Here is a 17,871-nt window from a genome sequence, read left to right on the forward strand (position 1 = left end):
ACAGGCAACAGGAAGTGGGTGTGACTTGAGCATATATAAGACCTAAAAGCCCGCCTCCACAGTGATACACTTCTCCAACAGTACCACACTCCCTAATAGTGTCACTCCCTTTGGAGGGCATTCTTTCTTCAAACTGTCAGATTCCACTTCCTGGCCCCTAAAGGCTTGTAGCCATATCAAAATGCATTCAGTCCAAGTTCAAAAGTCCCCATAGTTTTATAAGTTTTATTACTTAAGTCTAAAGTCTTCTGAGATTCATGCAATCTCTTAACTGTAATTCTCTGTAAAGTCAAAAATCAAAAAGCAAATCACATACATCCAACATATAATGAATGGCACAGGATATACATTACCATTCCAAAACATGAGGAAGGAGCATAGTGAGGAAACACTGGAAAAAAGACCGGAAACACGCTGGACAAACTCTAAACTCTGCATCTTCATGTCTGATGTCAAAATGTTCTTCAGATCTCCAACTCCTTTCAGCTTTGTTGACTGCAACACACCTCCTCTTGGGCTGGTTCCATTCCCTGTTAGCAGCTCTCCTTGGTAGGTGTCCCACAGCTCTGATATCTCCAAAATCTTGGGGTCTCCAAGGTAATCTAGACTTCACAGTTTCACACAATGTCTTCATGCAATGAATGGCCTCTCTGCTGTGGTCATGGTGTCTCTTCATTTTGATTCAGGGACACCCCAACACATACTTGGCCTCAGCAGCTTTCCTTAGTCTCTGATGCAAATTCCATAGCCCCTTTCTGAAGCACAATTAATAAAAACTCAGGGTCAAATTGGGATTAAATCTGAAGATCTGAAAAGCAAAACAGCCAGTCACTTGCTCTTACCTGGACCTCAGTCTGAAATGGTGATCCTGCCTCCCAGAGTCTCAGGAGACTGTGTGAGAACTGTCTCGCCCTGTCTTGTATTCCTCTCTAGGGCTGGGATTAAAGGCATGCACCACTGGGATTAAAGGTGTGTGTTACTGTGGCTACTGGGATTAAAGGTATGTTACCATAACTGATGTATAAAGCTGACTAATAAGACTGTTTTACTCTCAGATCTTCAGGCAGTCTTTATTAAAATATATTTGAAATGCCACTACACCTTTCTTCTATCCTTAACTTCAGAACCATGTGACTGAAGCTACCAAATTCTGCTGCTTAGTGGGCTTGGAACATGGCCCCTCATTCACTTACACCTTCACCAGCTTTCTGGTTTTGGTAGTTTCCTCCACTGCCAAAGCTTGACTGTCCTGAAACTGGATCTATGAACCAGGCTGGCCTCAATATTAGAGATCAGCCAGCCTCTCCCTTCTGAGTGCTGGTATTAAAACTATCTACCACCATGCCCTGCTTCAGGTTTTTTTTTTTAATTCCTTTTTGCAAATTGGAAACTTAGCTGGGTGGGATCTTCCCCTAAAGTCACCATTCCCTTCACTCATTTTTTTTTTTTTTTTTTTTGGTTTTTTTTTTTTTTTTGGTTTTTCGAGACAGGGTTTCCCTGTAGTTTCTAGAGCCTGTCCTGGAACTAGCTCTTGTAGACCAGGCTGGCCTCGAACTCAGAGATCCGCCTGCCTCTGCCTCCCTAGTGCTGGGATTAAAGGCGTGCGCCACCACCGCCCGGTTTTTTTTTTTTTTTTTTTTTTTTTTGGTTTTTCGAGACAGGGTTTCTCTGTGGCTTTGGAGCCTGTCCTGGAACTAGCTCTTGTAGACCAGGCTGGTCTCGAACTCACAGAGATCCGCCTGCCTCTGCCTCTCGAGTGCTGGGATTAAAGGCGTACGCCACCACCGCCCGGCTTCACTCATTTCTTAATCTGTTTATTTCCTTGAACACAGAATTTAGCTCTGTTCCACTTCCTGGTGCCCCCTTTCTCCTCAATCTGTACATTTTTGTATTTTTTCTTGCTCAGCTTGTTCATTTTCATTATAAATTTTTATAAGCATGAATGTTGTAGGAATTTAGCAGAATCACTGTATGGGGTAGATATGAACAACTGTTTTCTAGAAGTATTTTGACCTTGAAGAATCCTTGTGGAGCAGTGATTATTTTGCTGAAGGGGTTTTGCAATCATCCCACGACTTTGGTCACAAGATGCCTCAGGCACACCTGAGGTTCTTGTATTATTGTGTATTGCAAATGATACATAATGAAGGACTAGAGTCATGGGGCATGTGATGTTCCCCTTCAGTAAGACATGTGATGATCTCCTTCGGTAAAATTAGGGACCTTGGTATGAGAAAATACTTTGTGTAACTTCCAATAAATACACCTTTGTATAGCTATTTGGGGTTCGGTCCATCTGAAGAGGCCGGACCTTCCTACTGCCACATAGGTCTTAAAATTTCATCTTAAAGTCCCTTCTTCGACTGCCCTGTACTACATGGTGCACTCTGACATGTGAACACTAACCACCACATGACAGTCTATGCTTGGTTGTTTTGAGATTTCCTTTGCCAACGGAATTAATCTAAATCTCTTCACTTTAGCCTCAGGCAGACTCTTTAGACAAGGGCAAAAGGCAGCCACTTTCTTCATTAAAATGTCACAAGAACAGTCTCTAGGCAACATATTAACATTCTTCTCCTCTTGAAACCTCTTGATCCAGACACCCACAGTTCAAATCACACTCAGCACCACTGCCTTCCATGCTTCTACTAGGATGACCCATTAAGCAACACTTAAAGTGTTCAACTGCTTTGCTAAACCACAGTCCCAGGGTCCATATTCCTTCAAACAAAAAGACACTAAGGCCTAACGCAACAATACCCAAGTCCCTGGTACCATCCATCCTAGTGTTTCGATTGCTATAAGAGACACCACAACCACAGCAACTTTAAAAAAAAAGATTTATTTATTATGTAAACAGTGTTCTGCCTGCGTGTAACCTACATGCCAAAAGTGCATCAGATCTCAGTACAGATGGTTGTGAGCCATCATGTGGTTTCTGGGAACCGAACTCAGGACCTCTGGAAGAGCAGACAGTGCTCTCAACCTCTGAGCCATCGCTCCAGCCCCACAGCAACTCTTGTAAAGGAAAACATTTAATTGGGGCTGGCTTACAATTTCAGAGGTTTGTTCTGTTACCTTTGTAATGGTTTACATAAAATGCTGTAGGTCCCCAAGTGGTGCCAGTGGGCAGTGGGCCATGAGACCACATTGCAGGTCCCTGAGCAGTGGCAGGCAGCGGGCAGTGGGTTCTGAGACAAGGCAGGCCACAAGATCACGGTGGGCCACAAAGGCAGCTGGGTCCCAGGCAAGGAGCCCATAGCAGGTGAGAGACCAAGACAGGCACGCCATGCAGAATGAAGTTGGATATTTATTTAGTGGATTATGGAAGGGAAGGGGAGAAGAGGGAAGGGGGGAGGGGAAAGTGGGGAGAAGGGAGAGACAGAAGCTGCCTCTGAGAAAGAGAGACAGAAAGGGAAAGGACTCAGGATGGTGGAAGCTGAAGATCAGCTTGCCTTGTCAGACAGGAGAGGGAATGGGTATGGCTTATCTCTTAAAGGCTCAGGACAGACCATTACAGTCATCATGGTGGGACATGGCAGAGGCAGACATGGTGCTGGAGAGGGAACTGAGAATGGAGAATCCTGTAGGCAACAGAGTGGTCTGTCTCGTTGGGTGTGACTTGAGCACATATGAGACCTCAGAGCACACTCACAATGATACACTTCCTCCAACAAGGCCATACCCCCTAATAGTGCCGCCCCGTTTAGGGGCTATTTTCTTTCAAGTCACCAGAGTCAATTTCCCTCTAAGACTTCATAAGGGCAAGCCTCCATCTGCACTGCTCTCAACATTTTTCTCCTCGAAGCTCCTCAAGAACTTCCCACTGACCTCTCAATGCAAAATGACTTTTCTAGCCCAAAATTCCAAAGTCTTTCCATTGTCCTCCCCAAACCATGGTCGTGTCTCTCATAGCAACACCCACTCCTGGTATCAACTTGTCTTAGGGTTTCTATTGCTGTGATGAAACACCAGACCAAAAAGCTAGTTAGGAAGTAAGGTTTGTCTTACACTGCCATATTGCTATTCATCACTGAGGGTAGTCAGGACAGGAACTCAGGCAGGGCAGGATCCTGGAGGCAGGAGCTGATGCAGAAGCCATGGAGGAGTCCTGCTTACTGGCGTGTTCCTCATAGCTTACTTAGCCTGCTTTCTTGTAGAATTCAGGACTACTCAAGACCACCCAGGTAGTGTCCAAGGATGGTGGCACCCACCATGGGCTGGACCCTCCCCATAGATCACTAAATGAGAAAATGCCTTCCAGCTGGATCTCATGGAGACATTTCCTCACCTGAGGCTCCTTCTCTGATGACTCTAGCTTGTGTCAAGTTGACACACAAAACCAATACAGAAGGCTAAAGGTGAGAAATGAGGTCTAAGGGCAGGTAAAGCCTAACTTTTTGTCGGGGACCAGCCTCGACAAAATACCTCTTTCTAGGGGTAGAGGCATGGGGATTTAGAAATATAGTAAAGAATATGAAGACACTAATGAAAATAATAAAAACAGAAACATATAGGATGGTATCGGGAGGGAGTTCCAGTGAGCACTGGAATTCACTCGCATTTAATTTCCAATTGCTTTAAATGCCGCTGACCCCAAAAGGTAGGAGTAAGACAAAAAAAAACTGCATTAACATGATACAAGGAAATGAACATACACCAATTGAAGGTTGCAGGCTACATCCATAATTAAACATTCTGTTGCTAGAACAAAACAAGTCACACTCACACCCTAGACCAAAACATTTGTAGGCAAACCACTCCCTGAGTGGAATCCAAAGTTATCTTCATAAAGGAACTGGACCCTTAGTTGGATCCTTAGACTTTTGTTTGAGGTAGAAACGTATCTACTTCTCTATTCCTGAAGTATAAGGTCTGGCTATTAGCCACACCTATTGACAATAACTTTGCTGTTAGAGCAGAACTCTCTGATCTAAATCTAGGTGGAACCTTTGTTCAAGGTAGAAGCACAATAACTTTGAAGGAACTAGAGATAAGTCCCAACTCTATGACCTTTGGTCAACATGGCTGACATTTTTGGGCCTCTACAACTTTCCATTCAGGTGTACTGGTATCCCAGCTGGTAACCTGTTGGGGAATATTATGTTAAGGTGTGTTACTTTTATGATGCATTTATTTAACTCTGTGAAGCTGTGATACTTTAACTGTCTAGAATACCTGATGGTCTGATAAAGCTTTCAACATCCAATAGTGAGGCAGGAGAAAGGATAGGTGGTGCTGGCAGGTAGAGAAAATATATAGTAGGAGAACTCTGAGAGGAGACGTGTGGCTTGTGAACTCGAGAATCCAGTTCAAGGCCTCCCCCAAACTGATGGTCCCACTATAGATGTGGGATGAGAGGGTTCTGTCTGAAGCCAGCTCTGACATGGCAGTTGGGGGAGGCAGGAACCAAAGGGTTGGGACTTTTGGAGCCCAGGAGATGACTCAGGCCTGCATGGGTATATGTGTATCTAGGGTTCACATGGACAAAGTAAAGCCCATCAGATATGGAAGAATGCCTGGCAGCCAGGCTGATGTGGAATTTTCCCCATTCCAGAGTTGCTTAGAAATGTCGGGGGCAGTGGGGCTCTGACGTGGCCTATGCTCAACTGGATGGTCAGCTGGTTTTGTTCTGCCTAAACTGGGTCTAACTCCAGACTAGTTCCCGTCCTTGGTTCTGCTTTGGGAAAAAGGACAGCCTGAATCTAGACAGGCACCCACTTCCTATTTGCACAGTGGTCTTGAGGATGGGCATCCTTAAAAGGGAAGTTAGCGGAACCGAAATCTTTGAAGTGACAGCCTTTGGAGCCAAGCACCTTCCCTGGATAGGCCCAGGGATCCTGGCTCTTCTACCAGTTTTTCTTGGGTACCAAAATGTGTTTTTGGCCTCCACAGGGGGAGCTAGGAAGACCTATGTTCCACTGGATCCCGAGGAGTTCCAGCACTCTCAATAAAAGGCTGGCAACTAGTTCTGCCGCCTTTTTCCTGAGCCCAGGCTCCCCTCCCCAACACTACCACCAAGCCCCAGGCACCCTCTATTCCCTTCTGGGACTGGCGGCAGGACAATGGTCTCCTTGGCCCTTGGGAGACAAATGAGCCTTGTTGGGCCGGCGGCGGGGGCGCGATATTGCGCCCCAGGGAGTTGAATACAGCTTCTGTGCCTCTCGGGCAGGCGCGCTGGGGACAGGATGGGGGAAGGGGCCGTGTCGCCCATTGGCCGTGAAGCCAGGGGCCGGGCCAGGCTGCTGGCCTCACCTGGCCGAGAGTGGCGAGAGCGGGTGCGGCAGCCGCTGAGGCGGCGGGGCGGGGGCATGGACCAGGCCTGGCAGAGCACGGGGCCCCGGCGAGTGCGCCCCGCCGCCCAGTGAGCGCCCCGGCGGCGGCGGCGGCGCGGGCCGGGGCGACCCTGCCACCCCGAGCCCAAGGAGAACCGGGCCAAGGTATGTCGGGAGGTCCAGCACTCACGCTGGCTGTTCCCTGCCTCATTCTCCTACCTGAGCACCCCGCCTAAATTGCATCCTTAGCCAAAATGGGATCGCATGCTCGCCCAGCGAAGGGTATAGGAGTGTTGCAGGGCATACTTCACCGGCACTGTGTCCTGCAGGCTCTGGCTGGTTGCTTGCCTGGGTGCCCCTCCCCATCAGACCCCCGAAATCCTGAAAGTGGGGTGGGTGGGGCTTGAGTGCCCGCTGCTGCACTCTGCTGAAACTGTGAGTCCATCAATGATTAATCCTCTCGGACATCGTGGCCTGGGCCCGGCCGTAATCTCCCTTTACCTGCCTTTCCCAGGAGGGGCTGTCAAAGCCGAGACTGGGGACCGTGGGCGGTGACAGACTCTGGTGCTTGGGGAAGGTCCCTTGCGTACGTGCTCCTGAGGAGATGAGGCCACCAAGGAGAGACTCTTCAGATAGGACAGGAAAGCTCCTATATGCAGTTGCACAGTTCCGGAGTCCTGAGCCAGTGCTCCACGAAGGGTTCTGCAGGTTGGTCTAATCCCTTAGCGGAAGGGCAGCACAGAGCATAATCGTTGCTTCCCAATGGAGCCCCTCCTTGATCCCTAGCTGTCTATAGTGACAGGCACACATCTGGCTGCAGCCATTCACGTTAGGATGGGCAGCAGGCCTGATACCTGACACCTGAGGTTACTGTGGTGATGGTGCCATGGAAATCGTCTAGAGGAAAAAGGTGTGGAGGGAGATCCAATCAGAAGAACTCAACCTCCTCTTCTGAGGGGGTGACCAGTGGGTCCTGCGGTCAGTGCAGCCACCCCAACCTTCCCTGCACTGTGCCCTGCGAGGCACCATTGCTACTTATCTAGAGGGAATTCCAGAACCAAACAGGTCGGTTGCTTGGGGAAAATTAGAGACTAAGGTCACACAGTTCAGAAGTGGCAGAGTTCACTCCAAGTCACAGGAATTTTTGTCGTCCTCATTTCAGGACCCCAGCCCTACTCAGGACTCCCCTGCCCAACTGGGGTCCTACTTGTTTGATCTTCCTAGGCTTCACCTACCCTCCCCCTTGCCTGACATTGGTGAGTGAGCTGGTACTGCAAAAGCAGAAACAGCCGCTCCCAGCCCTTAGCCTCAGGCTGCTTCACAGTCTGTTTGGGAACAGCTCTGCCCAAAGGAAGCTCCCCCAGACATGGAGTGCCTGCTTCCTCCACATCTCCCTTACTGGGTTCTGTGCCCACTTGTCATCCAGCAACAGATAGGTCTGTCTCCTACACTGTCTCCAGGCAAGAGTAAGCTGTCGCGTGCAGAAGGGCAGTGAGTCACCTGGGAGAGTGGCCCACAAATAAAGGGACTCTGGACCTAGTGTTATCATTTATAAAGACATGGTGGACCGGAGGCCAGTCCCATGAGGGGCAGCAGTCCTACAAGGGGCAGTGACGGGCCACCCAGGGCCTTAGTGTGTCCCCTTGGTGGGTGGGAAACCACGGCAGGTGAGAGACAGACAGATACATCATGCAGAGAGAGAGTTTGGGTATAGAGTTTATTTTAGTGGGTTATGGAGGGGAATGGAAGGGGAGAAAGGGGGAGGGGAGAAAATGGGGAGAAGGGGAAGGGGCAGAAGCTGCCTCTCTAGAAGAAGGGCAGAGAGAGAGAGGGTGAGAGAGAGGGTCCTCTTGCCTCAGCAGGAAGAGGGGGGTTGGGAGTGGGCAGGACTTGTCTCTTAAAGGGACAGGGTACCAGGCCAGTAGATTATAACAGTCCCATCTTTTTCTTATAATAAAAAGGCGGGAAGTTAGGCAGCAGGTTGAGGGAATTGAGATGGCAGAATTGTCAGAATGACTATGGCAGATGTTTTTGCATGATGAAGAATATCTTTAAGACTATGAAAGGCAATGTGAGAGAGAAATTTGATAACTTGTATTTGTCTTCATACCTTTATAACTTGCAGATACACACTTTAATAATTGCATTTGTATATGTTAAAACACCTTTTATTAAGAACATGTTAAGAAGTTGTACTGAAATTTGTTCTTTTTAAACTGACAAAACCTCTCAGCTGTCAAATTGTATCAGAGTTCTTTGGATAAAATTTTAGTTGAATTATTGATTAAAAATGACAGAGAACTTACTCAGTTGGTTACCTCGAGCCACTCTCAGGATCCTCCATGATCGTTGAGGGCAGGGGTATCAGGACTGTATTTGCCTTCTGTTGTTAGAAGCAGGGCCTGGTTCAGAGCCCCAGGCTATCTCACCTCCATATAGTTGGCAAAGGTCTGAACCTTGAGGAAAGAGTTTTGTGCCAGTGGCCGAATGTCCTTTTTCTTCACTGCCTGAAGTTGTTCTTTTCTTTCTTTAAAAATAAAGTTTATTTCCTAAGAACTGTAAAATGATGACGTGCAGGAAATTGGAGCCAAGACCACAAAAAGGAACCCTTAAGTTGCTCCAACTCCTCATAACTTCTCGTCCTTTCTCTTTTTTCTTTTCTTTCTTTTCTATGTCACTTCCCCTTTCCCTCCTCTCTCTTTTTCCTTTCTTTCCTGGATTTTCTTTTTTTATTTTTTATATGGTTTATTTTTTTATATTTAAAAATTTCCATCTCTTCCCCTCCTCCTCCCCCTTCCCTCCTCTCCCCTCCACCCATACCCCCCACCCTCCCTCTCCAGGCCATGAGTTTAGAAAGCTGTTTCTCTCAACATTTGCTAAAGGAAGAGATCATTTCTTAGTCATTCCTGTTCACACAGAAGCAATCAGAGGCTCCTGAATATTGTAGTGGTTCATGCACAATGATGCATGTTATGTCAGTGAAAGACCAGCCATCAGAAAGAAGAAGGAAGCAAAATAATATAGGATAGGAAAATCAAATCCTTATGAAATCTTGGGGCAATTTTACAGAAGAATGTAAAATGTTTCTAATAAGAATCAGAATGATTATAATAAAAATGGCCTATGATAAAAAAAAAAAGAAGAAGCAGGGCCTGCCAGACTCCAGAAGATCCTGTGGGCTAAGGAATCTATAGAAAGACAAGTCTACCTTGACCTGAGCAGCTGTCAATTCCAGTGATTCTGTCACTGTCTGGAGATCTTCAGTTTAGATGAAGGGCAGTTTCGTCCAGTAGTTAGTGCTTCGTTTGATGAAGCGGATTGTAGATGGACATTGTTCTGTCTTCTTTGGAGGAAGTAGGGTGCTGCTGCTAGGAGCCAACCTGTCTCTCTGTTATGAAAAGCCTTCTAATAATTAAACATTTAAATGCCATATTCCCCAGATATCTGAGCAGTTGAGGGCTGTTTATTGGGTATAGATAAGTTATAATTACAGCATAGGATCTGCCTGGAGAACTGAGTCCAAGTTTAACTGTACTGGCTCTCAACTTAACAGGTGAGACTTGTACTTTTGAAAGACAAAGAAGAAAAAAACTGTAATAGAAGCTGAATGGTGGAACTGACAATAGTGGAGAGCAACTTAATATATTTTAAAGCAGGGTTGGATTACATATACAGTATTTTTGTCAAAGACAAATTTTGCCAAAGACCAATTTAAAATACATGACTTATTGCTTTCTCAGTCTGGAATAAGATGTGATGAACTTAAAACATTTAACAGTAAGTATACATACATTTACACACAGTTGAATTTAAGTTCTGCATAAAGTTAAATGAAAAGTGAGTGAGAGGAAACTGGCGAGGAGGGGGGAGACCGTGATCACATGGAGAGCCTGCTGCCAGCATTCTTTGGCTAGGGGCAGAACCTCTGGCTCCTCCCTTTGTTAAGATCAAAGAAAATGGCAGCAGCCATGGCTGTCCATGTGGTGTAACTCACTCTTTAAATTTAGCCATGCACTGGTAGAAGTTAGAAATGTCAGCCCATTTCCCACGGGTGAGGCAGAAAAATAAACAACTGACTCAGGCCATTATCCATTAGTCCACAAGATAACGGGAACGAGAAAGGGTAGTCGCCTGAGAGGCACTAGGCTGGAAGGAACAGTATCCCTGACGGGATCCATAGATCCCAGGAGCTGTGGACCCGAATAATGAATGCACTGCTCAGTGAGGCAGTGCTAGGGCAGAGTAAGGGAAAGGGCAGTCGTGCGTGCAAGAGGCACTAGGCCTAAAAGGGAGCAGTCTTACCAATTGTCCCAGCGGACTGACAAAGGTGGGAAGTGAGCTGCTAGAAGGTCCAGGTTTAGGATTTTCACCCACAGTGCAGCAGTGGTAGAAACAGGGCTGTGTGGATGAAAGAGAGACAGATTCCAACATGAGGTGGGAGGCAGCATGGGGGAGGCAATGGTGCGATAGAGTGCCCATTACCCCGCCAAGTAGGAAACCAGAGCCCAGCTCACGAGCTGAGAGGGACAGTTTAAGGTGTGATTACATGCTGGAAATAGAAAGCAGAGAGAAAAACATAAAAAAGCAAGCTGCATTTCCAACTATCAATCACTGGCAGAATATAAGCTGATAATAGGCAGATATGTAGCTTGATATCTGAGGATGGATTGGTGCAGTCTCCATGAGTAAGGCGGGAAGATTCAGAGACCAAACTCCAGTGTCCCAGAAGTTCAGCATGGACCTTGGCTCAAGCTGAACTTTGGGTCAGCACTCAAAGTCCAGGGGCCATGAGAACAGGTGGGCACAAACCAAACCCCTACATTGTCATGTGGAGTCAAAGGCTGGAGTGAGGGGCTTTAAGCTCAATGGGCCAGTGGTTGACCAGTACTGAGCTGGTTTTACGTGGAGGAACCTCTGCTGAGTGGTTGCATACTCATGGAGGCATGGCCAGATATGTGCAAGGAACCTACTGTTTGATGTTGAGTGTAGAATTCCAGCAATTTTGCCAGGCGGTGGTGGCACGCGCCTTTAATCCTAGCACTCAGGAGGCAGAGGCAGGCAGATCTCTGGGTTCGAGGCCAGCCTAGTCTACAAGAGCTAGTTCCAGGACAGGCTCCAAAGCCACAGAGAAACCCTGTCTCGAAAAAAAAAATTCCAGCAACTTTAAGTTGGAAAAAAGACTATATAGAAAAAGAGTTAGAAGATTATAGGATCCCTAGTAGTCCTCAGCTGCAAAAGATAGCCTGCCAAGTGTTGGAAAATGGTCCTGAGTCCAGGGTCCTCACATGTCCTCAGCCAGCTCACCCACAGATGGGAGAGAATGTGGAGAGAGCCTGGCTGAGTCACAGCACCAATGTTATCATTAATAAACATATGTCCCATGAGGGGCAGTGGTCCCACAAGGGGCAGTGGCCACCCAAAGCCTCAGAGGGTTCCCTTGGTGGATAGGAGACCACAGCAGGTGAGAAACAGATACATAATGCAGAAAGAGAGTTTGGGTATAGAGTTTATTTAGTGGGTTATGGAGGGGGAAGGAAAGGGGAGAAGGAGGAAGGAGAGAAAAGGGAAAGGAGGGACAGGCAGAAGAAGGACAGAGAGAGTAAGAGATAGAGTGAGAGAAAGAGGGTCCATTTGCCTCAGCAGAAAAGGGGGATTAAGAGTAGGTAGGGCTTCTCTCTTAAAGGGACAGGGTACCTGGGTGACAAACCAGGCCAGCAGATTATAACATCCAGTCTGCGGCTTGTGACAAATTTGTTTTCGTTATTTTGGGATAGGTTTTCTCTGTATAGCCCTGGTGGTTCTGAAATTCACTCTGTAGATCAGGCTGAGTCTCAAAATCAGAGATCCGCCTACCTCCCAAGTGCCGGGATCAAAGGTGTGTGCCACCACCGCCCAGTCTGACAAGCTTCCTGCTTTGCTTTGACTCTGTAAGAAATGTAAATGACTGTAGAGAGGACGAGGCAGGATGGAATGGAAGTGTCCCCAAGGGTCACCTGACTGGAGCCCTCTGGAGTCATGAGGTGGGAACTAAAAGAATTTTCCAGGAGTTACCTGCCTTCCCACACGCTATCCTCTGGGGCAGAGAGATTCGGCCCTCCATAATACCCTGACTGGGACACTGGGTAAGCCCTCCCTGTCTGCCTTAATTTTGTCGGGCATGGAATGTGAGTGTTGAGGGAAGCTGGGTATAAAACATGGGAAGCATAGGTCACTGGAAGTGTAGGGTGGTATGAATATTGATCAGAAGGATCTAAGGGCCCATGATCATAACTAGACCCACTGCAGTGTGCCAGGCACTGAGTCGAGGACCTTGCATGCCTCAGTTTTTGATCTTCCCAACAAGAGACAGCATGGCTGCACCTCTGTCAGGAAAGAGGGAGCCTCTTGACAGAGACCACCCTACTGGGGAACTCTGGAGCAGGTTGTACTGAGGGCATCCTGAGTGCAGGAATGGAGCAATGGGTGTGCTTATCCTGGGCATGGTGTGTGGCATCAACAACGCCTCTGTAAGACTTTTTCTCCATGCCATGTGTTTATGCAAACAAGTGTATCTTCAGACTGTAAACAATATGGCAGGAATATTATAACGTACTGATATTTATTGCTACCTCCTCCGTGCTCAGTCCTGGGAATCTATGTGTTTAGAGGACTAAGGTAGTGTCTGGACTTCTGACTGGCACCTGTGACTTGCCACTTCCTGCCAAGCTGCTTTGTGCTTGGATCTGCTATCAGGAAAGGTGGTGATTTTGCATGGACAGGGGAGTGTCTCAAAAAGAACTATGAATGTGTTCTGTCTTTGCCGTGGTTACTGGACCTGTTTCTCCACCTGATACATGGGGCTGCATATAATACTGAGAGGTTCTGGTGTGTGCGTGTGCGTACTGTAATTGTGTGTTTGACTATTGAAACAATAGGTTGCTAGACATGGTGACACATGTCTGTATTTCTAGCATCAGGAAACTGAGGCATGAGGATAGCCAGTTTGAAGTCAATCAGGAACATAGTGAGACCAGACCAGAACAGACCAGTCACAAACATAAACACACACACACACACACACACACACACGCATGCACGCACACATGCACACACGCAAAAAAGAAAGGAAGAAAGGAAAAGAAAAAGGAGGAGGAGACCTGAGGGGAAAGGAAGGAAGGTGCAGGTGATATTGACACTCTGACATTAAGAACTGCGTCTGACAATGGGTGATGGTGGTACACGCCTTTAATCCCAGCACTCGGAAGGCAGAGGCAGGCACATTTCTGTGAGTTCAAGACCAGTTTGGTCTACAAATCAAGCTCCGGGACAGCCAGGGTTACACAGAGAAACGCTGTCTCGAAAAACAAACAAAGAAAAAGGAACTGCATCTGAATCATGAAAGACCACCCCATCTCAGCTGCCAGGCCGAGAAACCATTGGCACCGTGACTCCAGCCAAGGGACAGTAAGGCTGAGAAGATGCCAGGGCTGCCAGCTCGAAGGGATCCTGTGAGCCAGCAAACTAGGGTGCAGACAAAACACCCTGCTGGATGATACACTCCAGAGAGCCTCAAGGTGAAGAAGTTTCTGGATCCTTGCAGGTCCAGAAGGTCTAACCTCTCCCAATCTAACCGTCCATGAGTACCCCACATTTGCTGGTCTATCATTGGCTATGCCTTCCAATTCAGAACGCTCAGATTTGGAAAGAGCAGTATGTCTGCCTCCAAAGCAGGGTGTGGCCTGGCTTCTACTATGGCAATAAACCTATTTTTAGTTTTTATTTGTTGGGTGTGTGTGTGATGTGTACGTCAGAGGGCAACTTTCAGGAATTACCTCTCCCTCCACCATATGGGTTCTGGGCAAATACCTTTATCTGCTGAGCTATCTTACTGTCCCATTATTTATAAATTTTTACTTTTACCCAAAGTAATACAGACTATGATAAAATGTGAATGCATATATAGTCACATTATATTTACCAAGTCAAATGTGTTATTGATGGCAAGTGACCCCATTCCTTGGGGAAATAAATTTTACATTTGGTATCATTTCAGACCCCTTAACCTTAGTACAAATTACAGTTTTGCCCTTATGATTACATTCATTCTTTCTTTTAAATTTATTTATTTATACAGTATCCTGCCTGTAGGCCAGAAGAGGGCACCAGATCTCATTATAGGTGGTTGTGAGCCACCATGTGGTTGCTGGGAATTGAACTCAGGACCTCTGGAAAAGCAGTCAGTGTTCTTAACCACTGAGCCATCTCTCCAGCCCATACATTCATTCTTTACAGTGTGTACTAAGGCAGCTCTTTTAACCTCTGGACCTAAGTTTTCTTGTTTGTGAAATGGACATAAAAGATCTATTCTAGTTTTCTTTATTCCTAGGGATGGTACTGCCCAGAGTGGGTTGAGCCCTCTTATATGATAAAAAAAAAATACCCCATAGATACTTGGCTATCAGCTTGAGATGCAATATTGGCCTCCATGGACCACAGCTTCTGTGTGCTGACCCTGAGGAAGTACTTTCAGAAGAGTTTGCCTCAATGCTGCTGGTCCCTTCTTTTTTTTTTTTTTTGGTTTTTCGAGACAGGGTTTCTCTGTGGCTTTGGAGCCTGTCCTGGAACTAGCTCTTGTAGACCAGGCTGGTCTCGAACTCACAGAGATCCGCCTGCCTCTGCCTCCCGAGTGCTGGGATTAAAGGCGTGCGCCACCACCGCCCGGCTGCTGGTCCCTTCTTAATCACACCTAATTTCTCAACCCTGGTTAACAAGCATCAACTGTCCCAGTAAAGACTTTGCTTCCACAGATCCTTAATCTGAACATCACATGACCAGCCGTGATGAACCGTCATAACTCAGGCTTCCACTGTCTGCATTTCTCTCAGCATTGCCTTACCTTCCAGCTTCCCACAAACCAGCCCGTCAATCTCTGAGCACTCCGTGGCTTTCCAGCCAATCGCTGAGTACTCTGTGGCTTTTCCAACCAATCTCTGAGTACTCTGGCTTTTCCAGCCAATCTCTGAGCACTCTGTGGCTTTCCAGCCAATCGCTGAGTACTCCGTGGCTTTCCCAGCCAGTCATTCTCTGAGCACTCCGTGGCTTTTCCAGCTCGAAGTTCCAAACCCTTCCACAATTCTCCCTGCCAAAAATGCCACGGTAAGGTCTGTCATAGCAACAGCCCTGTTTTCCGGCACCACTTTCTGTTCTAGTTAGGTTTCTGTTGCTGTGGTAAACACCAGAACCAAAAACAACGTGTGGAGGAAAGGGTTTCTTTTAGCTTACGGGTTACAGTCCATCGTTGGGAGAGCTGAGGAAGGAACGTGCTCAGGGCAGGAGCAGTGAAGCAGGGACCACTGTTTGGTGGTTCATTCCCAGGCTCAAGTTCAGCAACCTTCCCAAGCCCACCCTCTTAAGCATGCTATTTCCCACTTTGGGCGGGACCTTCTCCATCAATTAGCAATGAAGAAAATGCTAGCCCTCTGCACCCAGAAGTGACCACAGATCAGTCAGGTGGAGAGATTCTTCAATTGAGGGTTCCTCTCCCCAGGTGTGTCTAAGGTTTGTGTCAGACTGACAACAGAAGCTACCCAACCATGGCTTTAGTTCCAGTGGGAGGCGGAGGCATACGATCTCTATGAGTTCAAGGCCAGTTTAGTCTAAACAGTGAGTTCTAGACCAGCAAGGGCTACACAGTGAGACCCTGTCAAAGACACAACAACAACAAAGGTAGCTTGTACAGGATCTGTAAGCCTCTGGAAAGAAACCACTTTTACCAAAGATCCACCCCCTAACCTCATTTGCTGTCTTAACGCTCGTATTTCATTGGCTTTGATTCAGTACATGGGTCCCGCTCAACTGTAAGGGAGGATGGGATTTATAGGCTGTGTTACCATGGAGAAAAGAAAGCTATCTTTGGAAACTGGAGAGCCTCCTGAGGGCGCCCCTTTCTAACCCCTTCCCCTACTGGATCAGATGTCCTCGCTGCTGCCGCGAACTCAGGCTGTTTTCTCTACCACACCTTCCCCCCACCCCACCCCAGGAGCCCTCACTCTGGGCAGGAGATGCACCCTCTGTAACATTTATGGGGCACATCAGCTTAAAGTCTATGGTGATCGCAAGAAGATAGTAACGATTTATCAGTAGAGAATGAGAAAACAAGTTAAAAACAAAGTATGCTGGCTGGTGAGATGGCTTCCCCTTATTTTAAGTTTTGGACAAGGTTCCAGTATGCTGTCCAGGCTGGCCTCAATCTCATGACCCTCCCCACCTGCAACAATGGATGCTGATAGTATCCATTGTTTTCTCTCTCTCTCTCTCTCTCTCTCTCTCTGTCTATATATATATATATATGTATATATGTATATATATACATATATATATATATATTATATAATCTCCAGGTCTAAGCTCCTGGCGAGTGTGTATTTGGCCTGTGACTTTGTTGTTCCCTATTCTGCCTAACTTTCTTTTTTGTGATGGACCCACAGAGCAGCCAAGAGGCTTGAATGAGCTGCCCTCAGGTGGATCAGTTCATCTTCCAGTCCGGCGCCCCCCCCACCCCTCGCCCCAGCCTCCAAGCATGCAGTAGCTGTGCCCTTGGCCCAAGGGCATCTAGAATTGAATTAGTAGCTGAGCCCTTGGGTAAAGGAACTACCTGGCTGTTGGGGTCTAGAGAGGGGCGGGGCCAGTCAGAGGACAGTAAGAAGAGGGCACCACCTGGGCATTCCATTCATTATCCCCAGGGAGGGCGCTCATAAATATTCATATGCACTGGAGGCTGGAGGGGGATGGAAGGAGCCAACCAGCCGCCGGCTGGGTATCATTAGAGCATTCTTGTCTCTGACTGCAGAGGCAGCCTGAGTGTTGGAAGAGGAAAGGGGCGGCTAGTCGCAGCCCAAGGTGAGTGTGTCCCCTCCGCCCCAGCACGGAGAGTAGGGGATCTGCGCAGTGGTAACACCCTCTGGCAGCCTTACCATCTCGGGCAAGTTTCACAGTGTGCAGGTTGTAGTTGGTGAGTCCTGCTTCTCCCTCTGTCCTGCAGGGTCCTAGCTGAACTGGAGGATGTGGAGTCTGGCTTGCTACCAGTTATCACGCAGCTGTGGCTGGGGTCACCCACGAGAGCAGGGATAGGTGAGGAAAATGACAAGAGAACCACCATGGGCAGAGGAGGTAGGGAACCCAGATTCTAGCCATGCTTCCTACTTCCCCTGTGCTGTGTGACCTTGAGGATACTCTTGCCTGCTCTGAGGTTTGACCTCCCTGCTTCTCTGGAAACCGAGTTGTCAGGGCCGCTAGTTATCTGTAAGACTCTGTTTCCGGACTGGCGGGTACACAGCTGGATGGACCAGGCCAGGACTCTGGAGGGTCATGATAACTCAGTTCAGTGAATGTCTGCCCTGTGCCAGCCCCGTGCCTGCATGTTCCATCTGAAACATAGGGACAGAACATTGGTATTATTTTGGAGGAGAAATTAAGACCCAGAGAAGGAAACAGCCTTGCTTAGGGCATACAGTAAGCTGGAGTGTGTGTGTGTGTGTGAGAGAGAGAGAGAGAGAGAGAGAGAGAGAGAGAGAGAGAGAGAGAGAGAGAGAGAGAGAGAGAGAAAGCGTGTGAG

The sequence above is a fragment of the Arvicola amphibius genome, chromosome 1, assembly GCF_903992535.2.
Source record: "Arvicola amphibius chromosome 1, mArvAmp1.2, whole genome shotgun sequence".
In the NCBI taxonomy this organism is placed as follows: Eukaryota; Metazoa; Chordata; class Mammalia; order Rodentia; family Cricetidae; genus Arvicola; species Arvicola amphibius.